An 18,774-nucleotide genomic window follows, 5' to 3' on the forward strand; every position below is an offset into this window, starting at 1 on the left:
CAGCGACAGATGCACGAGGACAGCAAGGTCTCGTGGTGTATCCACCTCTCCCAATTTACATCTATTCATTAAAAATCTGACTTCCTATTTTTGCTCACATTTATCCACATTATCTGCAAGTGCCATGCATTTGTCCACTCTTTCAGTCTGTTCAAATTCCACTGAAGCATCTGCAATCAAAGAACAAAGAAGCCCTCCAAGCCTGCGCCGATCACGTATCGAATGGAGACCATCTGCTTGTAACCTTCTGTACCCCATCTGTTCATGTGCCTATCCAGATAAGTCTTAATGGTCGCTATCGTATCTGTCACAATCACCTCACTTGGCAGTGCATTCCAGGCCACCACCATACTCTGTGTAAAAAACTTCCCTTGCGCATCTCCACGGAACCTTTCCCCCTCACGTTGAACCCATGCCCCCTTTTAATTGTAATTTCTGCCCTGGGAAAAGGCCTCCAACTGTTCACCCTATCTGTACCCCTAATAATTTGATAAATTTCTATCAGGTCGCCAATCAGCCTCCGTCTCTCTAGGGAGAACTATCCCAGTTTATTCAATCTCTCCTCATCGCTAATACCCTCCATACTGGGCAACATCCTGGTAAACCTTTTCTGTGCTCTGTCCAAAGCCTCCACACCCTTCTTGTAGTGCCGTGACCAGAATTGGACACAGTATCCCAAATGTGGCCTAACCAACGCTTTATATAATTGTAGCATAATTTCCGAGCTTTTATACTCGTTACCCCACCCTCTGAAGGCAAGCATGCCATATGCTTTTTTCACCACCTGTGCTGCCACTTTTTAGGATCTGTGGATCTGCACGCCCAGATCTCTCCATGTCTCTCTGCTCCTGTTGGTTCTGCCCTTTATTTTATAGCTCCCACCTGAATTGCATCTCCCAAAATGCATCACCTCGCATTTGTCCAGATTAAAATCCACCTGCCATTTCTCTGTCCAGTATTGCAGCCTATCTATATCCTGCTGTATTCTCTGACAATCTTCATCACTGTCCGCAACACCTGCAATCTTAGTATCATCCGTAAACTTGATAATCAGACCCACAAGGTTTTCTTCCAAGTGACTTATATATATTACAAAGAGCAGAGGTCCCAGAACTGGTCCCTGCGGAACACGATTCGTTACAGCCCTCCATTCGGAAAAGCACCCTTCCACTGCTACCCTCACTATTCTATGGCAAAGCCAGTTGTGGATCCATCCAGATAGTTCATCTCTGACATCATTTGATCTAATCTTTTGCACCAGCCTGCCAAGATGGACCTTTTCAAATGCTTTACTAAAGACCATGTAGACAGCATACACAACCCTTCCCTCGTCAATCATTTTTGTCAGCTCCGCAAAAAAATCAATCAAATTAGTGAGACATGACCACCCTCTCTGTCGTTAATAAGATCATTCACTTCCAAATGTGCACAGATCCTATCTCTGAGAATCTTTTCCAATAATTTCACTATCACGGACGTAAAGCTCACTGTCTTATAATTACCCGGATTATCCTTGCAACCCTTCTTAAATAACGGTACAACATTGGCTATCCCTCCAATGCTCCGGGATCTCACCTGTGGCCAACGAGGATACAAAGATTTCTGCCAGAGGCCCAGCGATTTCATCTCTTGACTCCCTCAACAATCTGGGATAGATGCCATGTGGCCCTGGGAGTTTGTCTACCTTAATGCTTTTTAACACACCTAACCCTTCCACCCTCGTAATACCGACGTGTTCTAAAGTGTTTACACATCCCTCTGAGAAACCACCAATCAACATGTCCCTCTCCTTAGGGCAGCACGGTGGCCTAGTGGTTAGCACAACCGCCTCACGGCGCTGAGGTCCCAGGTTTGATCCCGGCTCTGGGTCACTGTGTGGAGTTTGCTCATTCTCCCCGTGTCTGCGTGGGTTTCGCCCCCACAACCCAAAAATGTGCAGAGTAGGTGGATTGGCCACGCTAAATTGCCCCTTAATAGAAAAAATAATTGGGTAATCTAAATTTATAAAAAAAAACAAAAAAGAAAAACATGTCCCTCTCCTTTGTGAATACCGATGCAAAATACTCATTAAGGACCTCACCACTTCCTCTGGTTCTGTACATAATTTCCCTCCTTTGTCCTTGAGTGGGCCAACTATTTCTCTAGCTACCCTCTTGTGAAATGAAAATCGCTTATTGTCACAAGTAGGCTTCAAATGAGGTTATTGTGAAAAGCCCTTAGTCGCCACATTCCGGCACCTGTTCGGGGAGGCTGGTACGGGAATTGAACCGTGCTGCTGGCCTGCCTTGGTCTGCTTTAAAAGCCAGCTATTTAGCCCAGTGTGCTAAACCAACCCCTAACGTTTATAACATACTTATAAAATGCCTTTGAATTCTCTTTAATCCTGTCTGCCAAGGACATTTCGTGACCCCTTTTTTGACCTCCTAGCTCCCTGCTTGAGCTCTTTTCTACTTTCCTTGTATTCCTCGAGTGGTTTATCTATTTTTAGTTGCCTGTACCTCACATATGCATCTTTTTTCTTTTTGAGAATATTCTCAATTTCCCTTGTCATCCACTGTTCTCGAATCCTGCCTTTCCTGTCTATCCGTTTTACCGTCACATGCCTGTCCTAAACGACCATCAACAGCTCCTTAAGAGCCTCCCACATGCCAAATGTGGAATTACCCATAACCAGCCTCTCCCAAACAGCAGCCTCCAAATCCTGCCTAACCTGGTTGTAGTTGGCCTTCCCCCAATTTAGCACCTGAACTCTAGGACAACACTCGTCCTTTTCCATGAGTAGCTGAAAGCTAACGGAATGTTGTCACTGTTCGCCACATGTTCTCACACAACTTTGGTGACCTGGCCGGGCTCGTTCCCTAGGTCTAGGTTCAATATCGCCACCTCTCTAGTCGGACCATCCACACATTGTCCAAAAAAACATCTTGGACACACTTAACAAATTCCTCACCATCCAGACCCTAGCCCTGAGGCATTTCCAGTCAACATGAGAAGAATTAAAGCATCCCACTACAAAAACGCTGTTATTGCTACATCTATCCAAAATCTGCTTACATATCTGTTCCTCAGCTTCCCGTTGGCGGTTGGGAAGCCTGTAGAACACCCTCAATTTAGCGCATGCTCCTTCTTGTTTCTGAGCTCAGTGTCTCATTACTTGATTTTTCCATGGTGTCCTCCATCTGTACAGCTGTAATATATTCCCTGACCAGTATTGCAACTCGCCCACCTCTTTTACCTTCCTCCGTGTCTCGTCTAAAACACCTATTTCCTGGAATATCTAGCTGCCAGTCCAATCCCTTTTTTTAACCAAGTCTCCGTTACAGCAACCACATCCAACTTGTGTGCGTGAATCAAGGCTTTATGTTCATCTGTCTTACCTATTATAGTCCTTGCACTGAAGCAGAAACACTCCAGACCTCCAGTGCCACTGAGTTCGACCTTCCCCAGCCTACCCTCCCTCTTTGCCAGCTTGACCCTAGTACCATGTTCATCCCCAGTCTCTATACTTGCTGGCTTACTGTATTGATTCTCACCCCCATGCCAAATTAGTTTAAGCCCACCCGAACCATACTAGTAAACCTCCCAGCCAGGATATTGGTGCCCCTCCAGTTCAGGTGTAACCCGTACTTCTTGTGCAGGCCCCTTCAATGGCAGCTATCCCGTTGATCAGAAAAACTGAAGCTCGCCCTCTTGCAACAGTTCTTTAGCCACGTGTTCAACTGCACTATATCCCCGTTGCTCGCCTCGCTAGCACGTGGCACGAGGAGCAATCCTGAGATTACTACCCGGGAGGCCCTGCTTTTTAATCCTCTACCTAGCTCCCTAAATTGCCGTTGCAGAACCTCGCTACTCTGCCTATCTATGTCATTCGTACCAATGTGGACAATTACCTCTATCTGATTTACCTCCTGTTTTAGGATGCTCACACGTTAGCTTCCCATCCAACTTCCCAAATTTGGAGAAAATACAAGTGTCCAAATAATTAATATACAATGTGAACAGTTGTGGTTCCAGCACATATCCCTGTGGTAATGCACTAATCACCACCTGCCAAAGGGAAAAAACATAACCAGCGTTTTGCTTCCTGGCTGCTAACCAGCTTTCTACCCACAACCACAAACATTCCATAGTAATCTTCAATGTAACAACTTGTCAATAATCTTCTGAAAGTGTAAGCAAACCACATCCACCGTTTCTCCCTGGTCAACTCTACTAGTTACATCTTCAAAAAACTCTAGAAATTTGGCAAACATAATTTTCGCTTTCGTAAATCCATGCTAACGTTGACTGATTACACCACTACTTTCCAAATGCTGTGCTATGAAATCCTTGATAATGGAGTTCAGCAACTTCCCGACAACCGACATTAGGCTTTCTCTACCTCCCTTCTTAATAACGGGCTTATATTTGCTACCCTCCAAACTGAAGGAACCATTGCAGAGTGAAACTCATTGTACAATAAGACCACCAATGATTCTATTATTTCAAGGGCCACTTCCTTAAATACTCTGGGATGAAGATTATCAAACCCTGGATGTCTATCCGCCTTCAATTCCATTATTTACCCTGAAAACATGTTTCCAAATACTAATTTCCTTCAGCTCCTCACTAAAACTTTCTCGGAACTTCCTGTACATTTTTCATGTCTTCCTTTCTGAAGGCAGAAGCAAAGTACGAATTTAGTTCCTCAGCCATCCCTTGGTTCCCAGTAATGAATTCCCCCCATTTCTGACGGTAAGGAGCCGACATTAGATTTTCTCGCTCTTGTTCTATTACTTATCTACAGAAACGTGTGCACTCAGTTTTTATATTTCCCTCTGGCTTAGTTTCAAGTTGTACTTTTCCCTTTTAATCAATCCCTTGGACTCCGTTTGCTGAATTGTAAACTATTCCTAATCGTCAAGTCTTTCTTTTTACTTGTTAATTTGTATGCCACTTCTTTGAATCTAATATTATCTCTAATTTCCCTTGTAGGCCAAGGTTTGGACACAGTTCTCTTTCTACGTTTGCTTCAAATAGCACGAAACAACTTTTGGAATTCAACTATTCTTTTCTTTTCTTGGATCCCCTTACATCCATCTGCGCAAATAATTCATCCATTTTATTGACAATCCTCTGCAATTCAGATACAAATCTTACAGCTAGTTCTTTCAACACTCCTTGTTCCGTCTGTACGATTATTCTGAGTGCCATTATCTGTTACAGACACTTGATTACTCTGCCAATTACTTTTCTTCTTCGCTTTGCTGCTTTTTTTCTTTCTCTTGTTCCTGATTATCTTTGCTGTGACTCCTTACGTAGGTTCTCATCCCTCTGCCATACCTTTTGAACAGTAAGAAGTCTTACAGCACCAGGTTGACGTCCAACAGGTTTGTTTCAAGTCACTTGCTTTCGGAACACTGCTCCTTCCTCAGGTGAATCTGTTTCAAATCACACGTTTTCAGAGCACCGCTCCTTCCTCAGGTGAATGAGGGAAGGAGCAGTGCTCCGAAAGATAGTGATTTGAAACAAACATGTTGGACTTTAACCTGGTGTTGTAAGACTTCTTATACTCCTCACCCCAGTCCAACACCGGCATCTCCATATCATACTTTTGAAACCAACCGCAACCGCTCTGGACATCCTCTACCCACAAATATCACTCCCAGTCCTGCCCAGGTGTAAGCCGTCCAGTTTGTACAGGTCCCATCTCGGCAAAAGCGGCCCCAATGCCCCAGAAATCTGAAATGCCTCCCCTACTTCATTTATTTAGCCATGCATTCATCCGATATTTCCTTCTATCTCGACTTTGATCAGCAGGTGGCATGGTAACAAATCTGAGATCACTGAGGGAGAGAGAAGCTGAGATATTTAGGGAGAGAATTCCAGAGATGGAGATATCGACAGCTGTAGAAACGGAGAACAAAATGCAATCATTAATTCAGAGCTTTGCAAGTGGCTAACACTGATGGAGTGCAAATATGATCAAGGTGGTGTTGATGTATAAAATCAAAGCGGCAAGTGGTCATGGACATGTGAGGATTTGAAAGTAACAAAGGTATTGTTCAATTTTTACTTGCCGTTCCAGGAAGTAAGAAGGAAGGCAAGTGGAATATTAGCCTTCACTTCAAAGGAGACCACGTTAGAAGTGTATAACTGTGACCAACGGTCAATATAGCTTTTGGGATCTCATCGCGATTCCTATGCAGTGCGTCACTTTCGTTGAGTAAGAAGGAACATTCATGCAATGCAATAAAATTGGAAGTGAAAGTGGGTTCGTCCTCAGATTGAGGCATTGGCTGGAATTCGGCAGTCACTGCGATTCACTGTTCCCGTAGCCAGCGCTCCCCCGCCCGCGGGTTTCCCTGCAGTGTGGGATGAAAATCCCATTGACCTTGGCAGGAAGATATAACCCCCTACCAGCGAACAGCGCACCAATGAGAAAGAGGCAGCTGGGGGACCGGAAAATCCAACGCGTTTTCTTATGTGGGCGAAAAGTTGGTCATCCTCAGCGGGATTGTGCGACACCACACAGCTGTCTGTTTCTGGTCGGTGCGGCAGTCGTAGATGGCGTGAATTTATCTTTCTGTGGCTTGTCAATTGGATTTCCCAGTGTAACGGGGGCAGCACGGTAGCATGGTGGTTAGCATAAATGCTTCACAGCTCCAGGGTCCCAGGTTCGATTCCCGGCTGGGTCACTGTCTGTGCGGAGTCTGCACGTCCTCCCCGTGTGTGCGTGGGTTTCCTCCGGGTGCTCTGGTTTCCTCCCACAGTCCAAAGATGTGCGGGTTAGGTGGATTGGCCATGCTAAATTGCCCGTAGTGTCCTAAAATGTAAGGTTAAGGGGGGTTGTTGGGTTACGGGTATAGGGTGGATACGTGCGTTTGAGTAGGGTGATCATTGCTCGGCACAACATCGAGGGCCGAAGGGCCTGTTCTGTGCTGTACTGTTCTATGTATCTATGTATCTATTGCGACGTCGCCACAAAACCCCCGAGCGCAGATGCACTGCTGGCGGGAAAAACGAATCGCAAATGACCTAAGAAGTCTGGCCTTATTGTCATAGAGGTCTATCGCACAGAAAATGCCGTTCGCTTCTTTGCGTTTCGTCAGTTTGAAATAACCAACTAAGTATTCTAATTCTGCTTCCAGCACTGTTACAACAGTTTTGTATGTCTTGGGATCGCAATTGCACATCTAAATGCTTCTTAAATGTCATGAGCCTCTCTGCCCTCCACCTCCATTTCAGGCAGTGAGTTTTAAACTACATGCATCCTCACATCCCCTCTAATACTGTTGCCTCTTTGCACAAATCTATTCTCCTAGTTGATCCCTTCACCAATATCCAAACTCTCTTCACAGCGAAAGAAAAGCAGCCCTGCCGATATCCTGGTGAATTTCCCTTGCACCATTTCCAGCGATTCTAGAACAGTACACAATACTGCAGCTATGGCCTATCCAACGTACAGTTCCAGCATAGCTTCCCTGCTCTTCAACGCTATGCTTCGGCTCATAAAGGCAGGTATACAATATGCTGTCCTAACCATTCCATCCACATGCCCAGCTACCTTAAGGGACCGGTGTAAAAACACAGCGAGGCACCTCTGATTCTCTGCGCTTCCCAGTGTCCTGCCGTTCATTATGTATTCAGTTGCCTTGTTTGTTCCGTCGAAATGCATCACATAACACATAAACCGATTGAATTTCATATAATCAAGACGCAGTTGGCAAGTTCACCTTTTGATCAAAACGGAGCTCAGATTTTGGGGGCGAACAGAAGGGCGGATTGGAGACCAAAGTAAGGACAGAAATGAACCAATTGAATCCGGGAAAAGAGAATAGAGTGTTCTGACTTGTGTCCCTCGTGATCTAATCTCCTTATCTGGTTTGAATTGGCACTCTATTATGAGTGCATTGGAAAATGTTCAGCTAATTTTATTATATGTAGTTCCCAGTCTTCATATCAACGGCATTATCTACTCCTGTTTCCCATCCACTCGCCGCATGTTCAGCCTTGGATATGGACAGCCTTTTTTTTTTATCAATGCAGAGAGTGTGGAGCAGGCATACTCACAGATATGCCGGAAGTACTTCAAATGATGTCTTCTGAGTATGTCAGACATTCAAGACTGATGGATGAGCTAACTTTACCTGGTGATATTCAAGACTTCCAAACTTTTACGTTGGTGACTGGAGGGCACGTTTACCTTATGGTACATTGAGGTACAATCAGTTTCTATTCCAAGTAACGTGAAGATTTATCAGTAAAGGAGGATACATCTGCAGAAACGTATGTTGACAGATGTAAAGGGTGAAGCACTTGACGCCTGCCAGACGGACAGGAACACAGTAACTGATTAAAAAAAGGGTCTACATGTAACGTGTTTAGTTCAATCCATCGTAGTTGCTGCTTAAAGCCTGATGCTCCCTAATTTGGGGAAACAAAGTTCAGATTGTCGAACGGTCTTGTGAAAACTCCGAGTCTTCAGGCATGACACATATATTTCGGTTACCAGCCGCCGGGTTACGGGTGGCATGCTGACACAATGCATCAAACAACTGTCTCACAGCACCAGGGACCCGTGTTCCGGGCTTGAATGGATAGGGAAATTGCAAATGCACCAGTGATAATTTACCAAAATTCACTAGACTCTGGGGTAGTCCCGACGGATTGGTGATTAGCAAACGTGACACCACTGTTTAAAAAAGGAGGTTGGCAGAAAGCGGGTAATGATAGGCCAGTTAGCTTAACTTCGGTAGTAGGGAAGATGCTGGAATCTATCATCAAGGAAGAAATAGCGAGGCATATGGATGGAAATAGTTCCATTGGGCAGACGCAGCATGGATTCATAAAGGGCAGGCCGTGCCTAACTAATGTAGTGGAATTGTTTGAGGACCAGGGCGGTAGATAACGGGGAGCCAATGGATGTGGTATTTATGGATTTCCAGGAAGCTATTGACAAGGTGCCACACAAAAGGTTGCTGCATAAGATAAAGATGCATGGCATTCAGGGTAAAGTAGTAGCATGGATAGAGGATTGGTTAATTAATAGAAAGCAACGAGTGGGGATTAATCCCTGTTTCTCTGGTTGGCAATCAGTTGCTAGTTGTGTCCCTCAGTGACCAGTGTTGGGCCCACAATTGTTCACAATTTACACAGATGATTTGGAGTTGGGGACCAAGTGCAATGTGTCCAGGTATGCAGACGACACTAAGATGAGTGGTAAAGCAAAACGTGCAGAGGATACCGGACGTCTGCAGAGGGATTTGGATAGGTTAAGTGAATGGGTTAGGATCTGGCAGATTGAATACAATGTTGACAAATGTCAGGTTAGCCATTTTGGAAGGAATAACAGTAAAATGGATTATTATTTAAATGGTAAAATATTAAAACATGCTGCTGTGCAGAGAGACCTGGGTGTGCTAGTGCATGAGTCGCAAAATGTTGGTTTACAGGTGCAACAGATGATTAATAAGGGAAATGGAGTTTTGTCCTTCATTGCTAGAGGGATGGAGTTTAAGACTAGGGAGGTTATGCTGCAATTGCATAAGGTGTTAGTGAGGCCACACCTGGAGTATTGTGTTCAGTTTTGGTCCCTTACCTGAGGAAGCATGTACTGGCGCTGGAGGGTGTGCAGAGGAGATTCACTAGGTTAATCCCAGAGCTAAAGGGATTGGATTGCGAGGAGAGGTTGAGTAGACTGGAACTGTGCTCGTTAGAATTTAGAAGGATGCGGGGGGATTTTATAGAAACATATAAAATTATGAAGGGAATAGATAGATGTGGGCAGGTTGGTTCCACTGGCGGGTGAAAGCAGAACTAGGGGTTCTGAGTCCATGGAATTCCTTGCCCAGTGAAGCAGTTCATTAAATGTTTTTGAGATTAAGGTAGATAGTTTTTTGAAGAATAAAGAGATTAAGGGGTATGGTGTTGGGTCCGGAATGTGGAGCTGAGTCCACAAAAGATCAGCCATGATGTCATTGAATGGCGGAGCAGGCTCAAGGGGTCAGATGGCCTACTGTTGCTCCTAGTTCTTATATTCTTATATCTGTGTGGAGTTTGCCCATTCTCCCGTATCTGCGCGGGTTTCCTCCGAGCGCTAAGGTTTCAATGCACCAGGTGTTTTAATTGTCATTAGTGTCCAACGATTTGGTGGTCAGATAGGGTGGGCGATTGGGCCTAGCTAGGGTTCTCTTTCCAAGGGTCGGTGCAGACTCGGTGGACCGAATGGCCTCCTTCTGTTCTGTAGGAACTCTGTCATTCTATCTCTCCATCCAGTTAATTTCATACCTGGTATTGACTAGCATCGAATTAAGCTTAATAAAAGCCTTGAAACAACACTGACAATGAACACCGTAACAGCCTCCTGAACTCGATAAGTAACCAGTGACAAAGAGTCATCTGGATTCGAAACTTCAGCTTTTTTCTCTCCCGACAGATGCTGCCAGATCTGCTGAGATTTTCCAGCATTTTCTCTTTAATATTTCTGAACTCAATATTAAATTCAACAATTTTCAACCATAATTTCTGAACAATCACGTCCCCATCCATTCTGCCAATTTAATTGCCAGTGATTTCTGTTTTGTATTTTTCTGCCTTCAGAGAACAAAGAACAAAGAACAAAGAAAATTACAGCACAGGAACAGGCCCTTCAGTCTTCCCAGCCTGTGCCGATCCAGATCCTTTATCTAAACCTGTCTCCTATTTTCCAAGGTCTACTTACCTCTGTTCCCTCCCGTTCATATACCTGCCTAGATGCCTCTTAAATGACGCTATCGTGCCCGCCTCTACCACCTCCGCTGGTAAAGCGTTCCAGGCACTCACCACCCTCTGCGTAAAATACGTTCCACGCACATCTCCCTTGAACTTTCCCCCTCTCACCTTGAAATCGCGACCCCTTGTAACTGACACCCCACTCTTGGAAAATGCTTGTTGCTATCCACCCTATCCATACCTCGCATAATTTTGTAGACCTCAATCAGGTGCCCCCTTAACCTCCGTCTTTCCAATGAAAACAATCCTAATCTACTCAACCTTTCTTCATATCTAGCACCCTCCATACCAGGCAACGTCCGGGTGAACCTCCTCTGCACCCTCTTCAAAGCATCCACATCCTTCTGGTAATGTGGCGACCAGAACTGCACGCAGTATTCCAAATGTGGCCTAACCAAAGTCCTATACAACTGTAACATGACCTGCCGACTCTTGTACTCAATACCCAATATCAGAAAACTGTTCATTCTTCAGAACTTCAAATCAACACTGGAAAAAGCTTATGTTTCTTTACTGGAAATGTTATCCTTCCAATCCCGTTTGGTAGCATGAAACTTGTTAACATGTAATCTCTCCCACATCCGCCCCATGGCAGACTGTTTCTACATTTGTACTTTGTCTTGTACAATGCCCATCACATACCTATATTACTGTTTAATAAACTCGGTTTGTTCTCACAGGAACGACGGAGGTTGAGGGGCGACCTGATAGAGATCTACAAAATTATGAGGGGCATAGGCAGAGTGGATAGTCAGAGGCTTTTTCCCCGGGTAGAGTGGTAAATTACTAGGGGCATAGGTATAAGGTGCGAGGGGCAAGGATTAGAGGAGATGTACGAGGCAACTTTTTTTACACAGTGGGTAGTGGGTGCCTGGAACTTGCTGCCAGAGGAGGTGGTGGAAGCAGGGACGATCGTGACATTTAAGGGGCATCTTGACAAATACATGTTTAGGATGGGAATAGAGAGGTACCGACCCAGGAAGTGCAGAAAATTTTAGTTGAGACGGGCAGCATGGTCGGCACAGGCTTGGAGGGCCGAAGGGCCTAATTCTGTGCTGTACTTTTCTTTGTTCCTAGTTCTTCATTTTAAGAATTAAAGGACGTTACCCGAAAGCCTTCAGTCTGAACATTTGTCGATAGATGCTAACAGATCCTCTTAAGGGTCCCAACATTTTATTTTGTTCAGATTTCTGGTGTTATGCATCAAAATCTCAGACCAGAAACTATTTAAACAGCGGACGAGAACAGTGTCCGAAACGAGATACTCAAATAGAGTGTAACGAAATATGGACTGCTGTAATAGCGACTATTTAACCAGCACACGGCTACTTAAAATGATCATTGCAAACAACCATACTGAACTAGCGAGAGAAAGCAATTACTGCGGATGCTAAAAACTGAAACAAAAACAGAAATTACTGGACAATCACTGACAGGTCTGACTGCAACATTGTGCAAGTCTTTGACAAAGAGTCATACATACATCAAACATTAGACCGCTGCACCCTACAGATGTTTCAAACTAGACCAGTTTTTAAATAGCGCCCACAAGACAGTCCCCAAGGGACCATGAACTGATGCCAATTTAGCCCATCTGACCATTAACTGCTGCAAATGGTGCATTTTGAATAGTGTTTGAGAGCCAACTAATTATACCAAAACAGTTTTCATTCATTCACGGAATGTGGGTGTCTCTGGGTAGGCCATAATTTCTTGTCCATCGTTGGATGCTCTTCAGAAAATGGTGGTGAACTGCCTTATTGGACCGCTGCAGTTCCTGAGGTGCAGGTACTCTTGTCCTTCTAGATGGTTGTGGTCGTGGGTTTGGACGGTGCTGGCTAAGGAAGCTTGGTATCTTCTGGTTTAGGGGATGGTTTAAGTGCTGGTTTTGTACAGTGGGCTACACTGCTGGCTTGTAATGCAGAACAAGACCATCAGCGCGGGTTCAATTCCCGTAATGGCCTCCCCGAACAGGTGCTGGAATGTGGCAACATGGGGCTTTTCACAGCAACTTCATTGAAGCCTCCTTGTGACAATATCCGATTATTATTATTCTGGATGGCACACATGGCTGCCACTGTTCGTTAGTAGTGGAGGGTTTAAATTTTTGTGTAAGCAATTAAGCGGACTGCTTTGTCTGGAATGCTATCGAACTTCTTGAGTGTTGCTGCAGCTCCACTCATCCAGCCAAGTGGAGAGTATTCTATTATACTACTGAATTGCGCCATGTCGATGGTGGACAGTTTTTCTTTGGGGGGGGGGGGGGGACGGGGGGACGGAGGAGGTGTCAGGAAATGAGTTACTCATTGAAACATAGAAACTAGAAGCTGGCGGAGGCTATTCGACCCATTGAGCCTTCGCCACCGTTCATTATACTCGCTACAGTATTCCGTGCCTTTGAACTGCTCTTTGAACAGTTTGTGATCAATGGTAACACCCAGAATTTTGATTATGAAGATTCAGCCATGATAATGTCATTAACTGAGAGCATAAGGCATAGGGGCAGAATTAGGTAATTCGGCCGATCATGTCCGCTCAACTGTTCAATCATGGCTGCTATGTTTCTCATCCCAATTCTCCTGCTATTTCTCCATAACCTCGGATCCGCTCATAAGTCAAGTACCTACATATATCTGTCTGAAAGGCATTCAGTGATTTGGCCTCCACAGCCTTTTGTGGCAATGAGTTGGAAAGATTCTGGCTGAAGAAATTCCTCCGGTCTTAAAGGACCGTCCCTTCAGTCTGAAGCTGTGTCCTGGGCTTCTAGTTTTTCTGACTTATGGACGCTAAGATGCAATTGTTAGATTCTCTATTGCAGGAGATAGTAATTGCCTGACATTTGTGTGGCGCGAATATAACTTGCAACTAGTTTGTTAAATCCTCAGTATTTTTTACAAGTCTTGCTGCATTTCGACATGGACTGTTTCATTATCTAAAAACTCGTGAATTAATATTTTGCTACCATCTGCTAACATCCCAATTTCAGACCAGTTGGAAGGGGGGTCATGGATGAAGCAGCTGATGATGCTTGAGCCCAGGGTACAATTTAGTAACTCCTGCAGTGATTTACTGGAGCTGAGATGATTGATCTCCAATCAAAACAAGCATATTCCGTGCGACAGGAATCACCCCCAACCAGTGGAGCGATTTTTCCCTGATTCCCATTGACATCAGTTTTATTTGGGAACATTGATGCCATATTCGGTCTTCATGTCACTCTCACCTTACCTCTGGCATTAAGCTCTTTTGTTAACGTTGAACCAAAGCTGAACCACTAAATCAAACATGATTAAACATAGCACGAGAGAACAGAATATATTTGCACAGACTGTCTCTGTTTAAAGCGACTAATAACAATAATGTTTAATTATAAAAAGTGTTGACAGCAAAGAGTATTGATTGAAACAGAGCCGTGCTCTCCATAGTTTCTCGACGAATATAATACATATTGCCTTTTGGAAAAATACATTTCTGCATGAACCTAGACTTGAATATGAAGGAGGATAATTTAGACTTGATTTGTTAACCCTGCTTCTCTCCACACATGTTGCCTGACCCGTTGCATCTTCTGTATTAATTTCAGATTTACAGCGTCGCATTATTTTGTTTTTATTAGGAAAACAAATTGGAGTAACACAAACGTGCCGGATGGTGATCGACAGGCAAGTGTTTACTGGGAGAGAGCGAGAGATTTAATTCATCTGAGAATTTCGAAATTGTTACGTTCCTGGAGCGGGAGAAATGCAGTTCGCAGAACACATAAATGATTGACGACTTCAATACAGGGGCAGAAGATTGCTGGATGAGTTAAAACGCATGCCAAACAAATTGAAAGGAAGACATTAGTAGTAGAGATCGTAGCAGAAAATAAATAGGTTTGTTTAATGGAATGGACTAAGCACTGAACTGCTGGAGATAACACCAAATAAAACAATTTAACACCTTACCGGGTATACCCAAAACTGGGAGAATGTGGTAGAAAACCCTCCCGATCTTCAGAATTATTGCTTCTTGCATTCTGTTTTCCTCCTGTCGCCGTTTGATCTCTGCTGTTGCACGAAATCCTACACTTCAAATAACGATCTCCATTTATACGTGACACACAATTCCAGTGGGACAAATAGTTAGTTAATTCAGCATATCAATTACAGTTCATTCAACAAACATTTACACTCTTTCCAGCGTTTTAATGTCGGCGTCATAACAGTTTAACAGACGAACCTCAACATCAAGGGTTGGCCATGTCTTACAAATCTCTTAGAATTCTTTGAGGAAGTGAGAAAGAAGTTAGACAAAGGCGGACTTGATTTATTTAGATTTCCAGACGGTCTTTGACAAGGTACCGCATAGGAGACTGTTAAATAAGTTAAGAGCCCATGGTGTTAAGGGTAAGGTCCTGGCATGGATAGAGGATTGTCTGACTGGCAGAAGGCAGAGAGTGGGGATGGAGGCGTATTTTTCAGGATGGCAGCCGGTGACTAGTGGTGTACGTCAGGGATCTGTGCTGGGGCCACACCTTTTCACAACATACATGAATAATCTGAAAGAAGAAAGTGAAGGCACTGTTGCCACGTTTGCAACTCATACAAAGATCTGGAGTGGTATAGGCAGTATTGAGGAACAGGGAGGCTTCAGAAGGATTTGTACAGTCTCGGAGAGTGGGAAAATAAGTGGCAGATGGAACACAATGTGGAAAATGGTGAGGTCATGCAATTTGGAAGGAGAAGTGGAGGAATGGGCTATTTTCTAATTTGGGAAATGCTCAGGAAATCAGAAGCACAACGGAAGTAGTTGCCTTTGTTCGTAATTCTCTTAATGTTAACGTGCAGGTTCAATCGGCAGTTCGGATGGCAAATGCAATGTTACCATTCATGTCGAGCTAGCTAGAATACAAGACCAGAGATGTACCTCTGCGTCTTGGAATAATGTGAGCGGTTTGGGGCCCCGATTCTAAGGAAGGGTGTGCTGGCCTTGGAAACGGTCCAGGGGAGATTCACAGGAATGATCCCTGGAATTAAGAGCTTGGTGTATGAGGAACGGTTCGAGGACACTGGGTCTGTACTCGCTGGAATTTAGAAGGATGAGGAGGGATCTTACTGAAACTTACAGGATTCTGTAGTCATAAGTTAGGATGATGGGAGAGAACGCGCAGCCTTTGGTGTTCCCATGCATTTGCTGTCCTTGTCCTTCAAGGTGGGAGCGGTCAGGTGCTTGGATGGTGCTGGGACAGGAGCCTTGGTGAATTGCTGCATTGCATCTTGCAGATGGTGCACACAACTTTCACAGTTCTTTGGTGGTGGTGGGAGTGCCGACGATGGTGGATATGGTGCCCTTCAGGCTGGGCTGCTTTGCCCTGGAGGGTGTCGAGCTTCTTGAGTGTTATTCGAGTTGCAATCATCCAACTAAGTGGAGCGCCTGGAATCACGCCCCTGACCTGTGCCTTGTAGCGGATGGCGAGCATTTGAAGTGTCACAAAGTGAGTTAGCTTTGAGGAGCCCTTGTTGTCACGGTATTCATATGGATGGTCAATGGTAAAACTCAGAATGGTGATATTGGGAGATTCAGCGACGGTATTACCATTGAATATCATGGTCAGCTGGTTGAATTATCTCTTGTTCGAGGTGGCCATTGCAGGATCTTGTGTGGCATGAACGTTACTTGCCACCTGCTAGCCACAATTTCCATGTTGTCCATGCCATGCAACTTATGGGCCGAGGCTGCTTCTGTAACTGAGGAGTCACAAATGAATATTGTGCAATTATCATTGTACATGCCCATTTCTGACTTCATGATGGAGAGAGGCTGATTGATGGGGGAGCTGAAGATGGTTGGTTGGCCGTTGGAATAATTGCAGTAATGGCTCTTGCCTTTTGCAGTATCCAGCGCCTTCAGTCGCTTCTTGATATCACGTGGAGTGAATCGAACTATTTAGAGACTGGCATTTGTGATGTGGGGGATCTCCCGAGGAGGCCGAAATGGTTCATCCACTCGGTAGTGCTGACTGCAGAATGATTCAGCCTTGCAGTTAACACTGATATTTTGGATTCTCCGGTCATTGAGGATGGAGGTATTTGACGAACCTCCTTCTCCCATTAGTCTAATTGTCTGTCGGAATTGGTGACAGATTGTAGCAGGATTGAAGAGCTTAGAGCTGATCCGTTAGTTGCAGGTTCCCTGAGCTCTGTATATTTCAAGCTGGTCCGTTGTTTGGCATGTAAGTAATCTTGTGTTGTAGATTGATATGGTTGACACGTGATTTTGGCTATGCCAGGTGCTACTCTTGGCATGTCCTCCTGCATTCCTCATTAAATGATACCCCGGTTTGACAAGAATTGTAGAGTGAGGTTACAGGTTGTGGTTGTTGACAATTCAACAGCTGTTGATGGCGCACAATGCCTCGCGGATGGTTGGTATTGATTTGCCAGATAGTTTCCATCATTAATTAGTATTGTAGCTTGATGAGAATGAGGTGAAGTCGGATTATCTCGCTTGTTGGATCTCTCAAAACCTCTTGCAATCCCAGTCCAGCAGCTGTGACCTTTATGATTCGGTCAGTAATGGTGCTGTCCAGCCACCCTGGCGGTGGGAATAATGAACAGCATCCAGAATGCAGTGTGTGCAGTTGTAATACTGAGATTGACGATTGACATTCCGACCTGGGAAGAAAATGATTCATCAGTTGGTAGAGGTGGAGGGGACGGCTGGCATTCTGTAGGCGGTAGACAGCAGCAGATTTGCTTGTTCATGAATCCACATTTTAACAAAATTATCGATGTAAATTCCACCAGCATCTTGGATGGATTTGCACCCGACCTTCTAGTACATTCACCTCTGGATGACCATCCTAGCGACATTTAGGAAATGTGATCCGGTTATAGATACAATTAGATCATCCACTTCCAGCCCACATCCTCAAAACTCTGAACAACACAAATCCATTAAGCTCTTTCTTGAATTGTCCAGTTGACCATCAGCATCGGCCACCCTTCGGGAAGGGACCGAGTTCCCGATTTTCCCGATCGGCTTTGTGACGGAATGTTTCCTGACCTCTCTTGTGAAAGGCCCAGTGCTCGTCGTGATGTTATATTGTTCTGGCTCCCAACTCTGGGGGAAACATCACCTTATTCATCCACCTTATATACTCCTAACATAGCACACACTCAAATCAGTTCACCCCTCACCATCCTGCCGTACAGGGAACGGAGAACAACTTCTGAAATCTGTCTTCATGAATAATGTCTTGCTGCCGGTACATTCCGTGGTGTTGGGTTAACGTCCCTGAGCTACTCGTCCATTAGCTCAGGCGGGAAATGTGCTAAACTCAAAATGGCAACGAACGGAATTTAAATTCAATTAATTAAAAAAAGTGATTGAAAGCTGGTCTCGGGAATGACGGCCATGAAATTATTATCGATTGTTCTGAAACATTGTGCCGCCATACCAATGTGTTTAACTTTTAACTCACCCTCCAATACCACTGAGGTTAAGGACAATTGGGATGGACAGTGTTTGGGACCTTACCAGCGATGGCCACTGTTGTGAAACACTCCCCGGTGACGCACTGGTCAATCTGCTTGCAGTTCCTCCCAGTTTAATGCATCCTTCTTGATCTGCGTTACCCATATAGAACATAGAACATAGAACATAGAACAGTACAGCACAGAACAGGCCCTTCGGCCCTCCATGTTGTGCCGAACAATGATCACCCTACTTAAACCCACGTAACCCGTATACCCATAACCCAACAACCCCCCATTAACCTTACACTACGGGCAATTTAGCATGGCCAATCCACCTAACCCGCACATCTTTGGACTGTGGGAGGAAACCGGAGCACCCGGAGGAAACCCACGCACACACGGGGAGGACGTGCAGACTCCACACAGACAGTGACCCAGCCGGGAATCGAACCTGGGACCCTGGAGCTGTGAAGCATTGATGCTAACCACCATGCTACCGTGAGGCCCCTAATATCTGAGCGCAGTATTCCAGAGATCTGGAACAACTTAAGGAAATCTCCCT

This window comes from Scyliorhinus canicula, chromosome 27, assembly GCF_902713615.1.
Source record: "Scyliorhinus canicula chromosome 27, sScyCan1.1, whole genome shotgun sequence".
Lineage (NCBI taxonomy): Eukaryota > Metazoa > Chordata > Chondrichthyes > Carcharhiniformes > Scyliorhinidae > Scyliorhinus > Scyliorhinus canicula.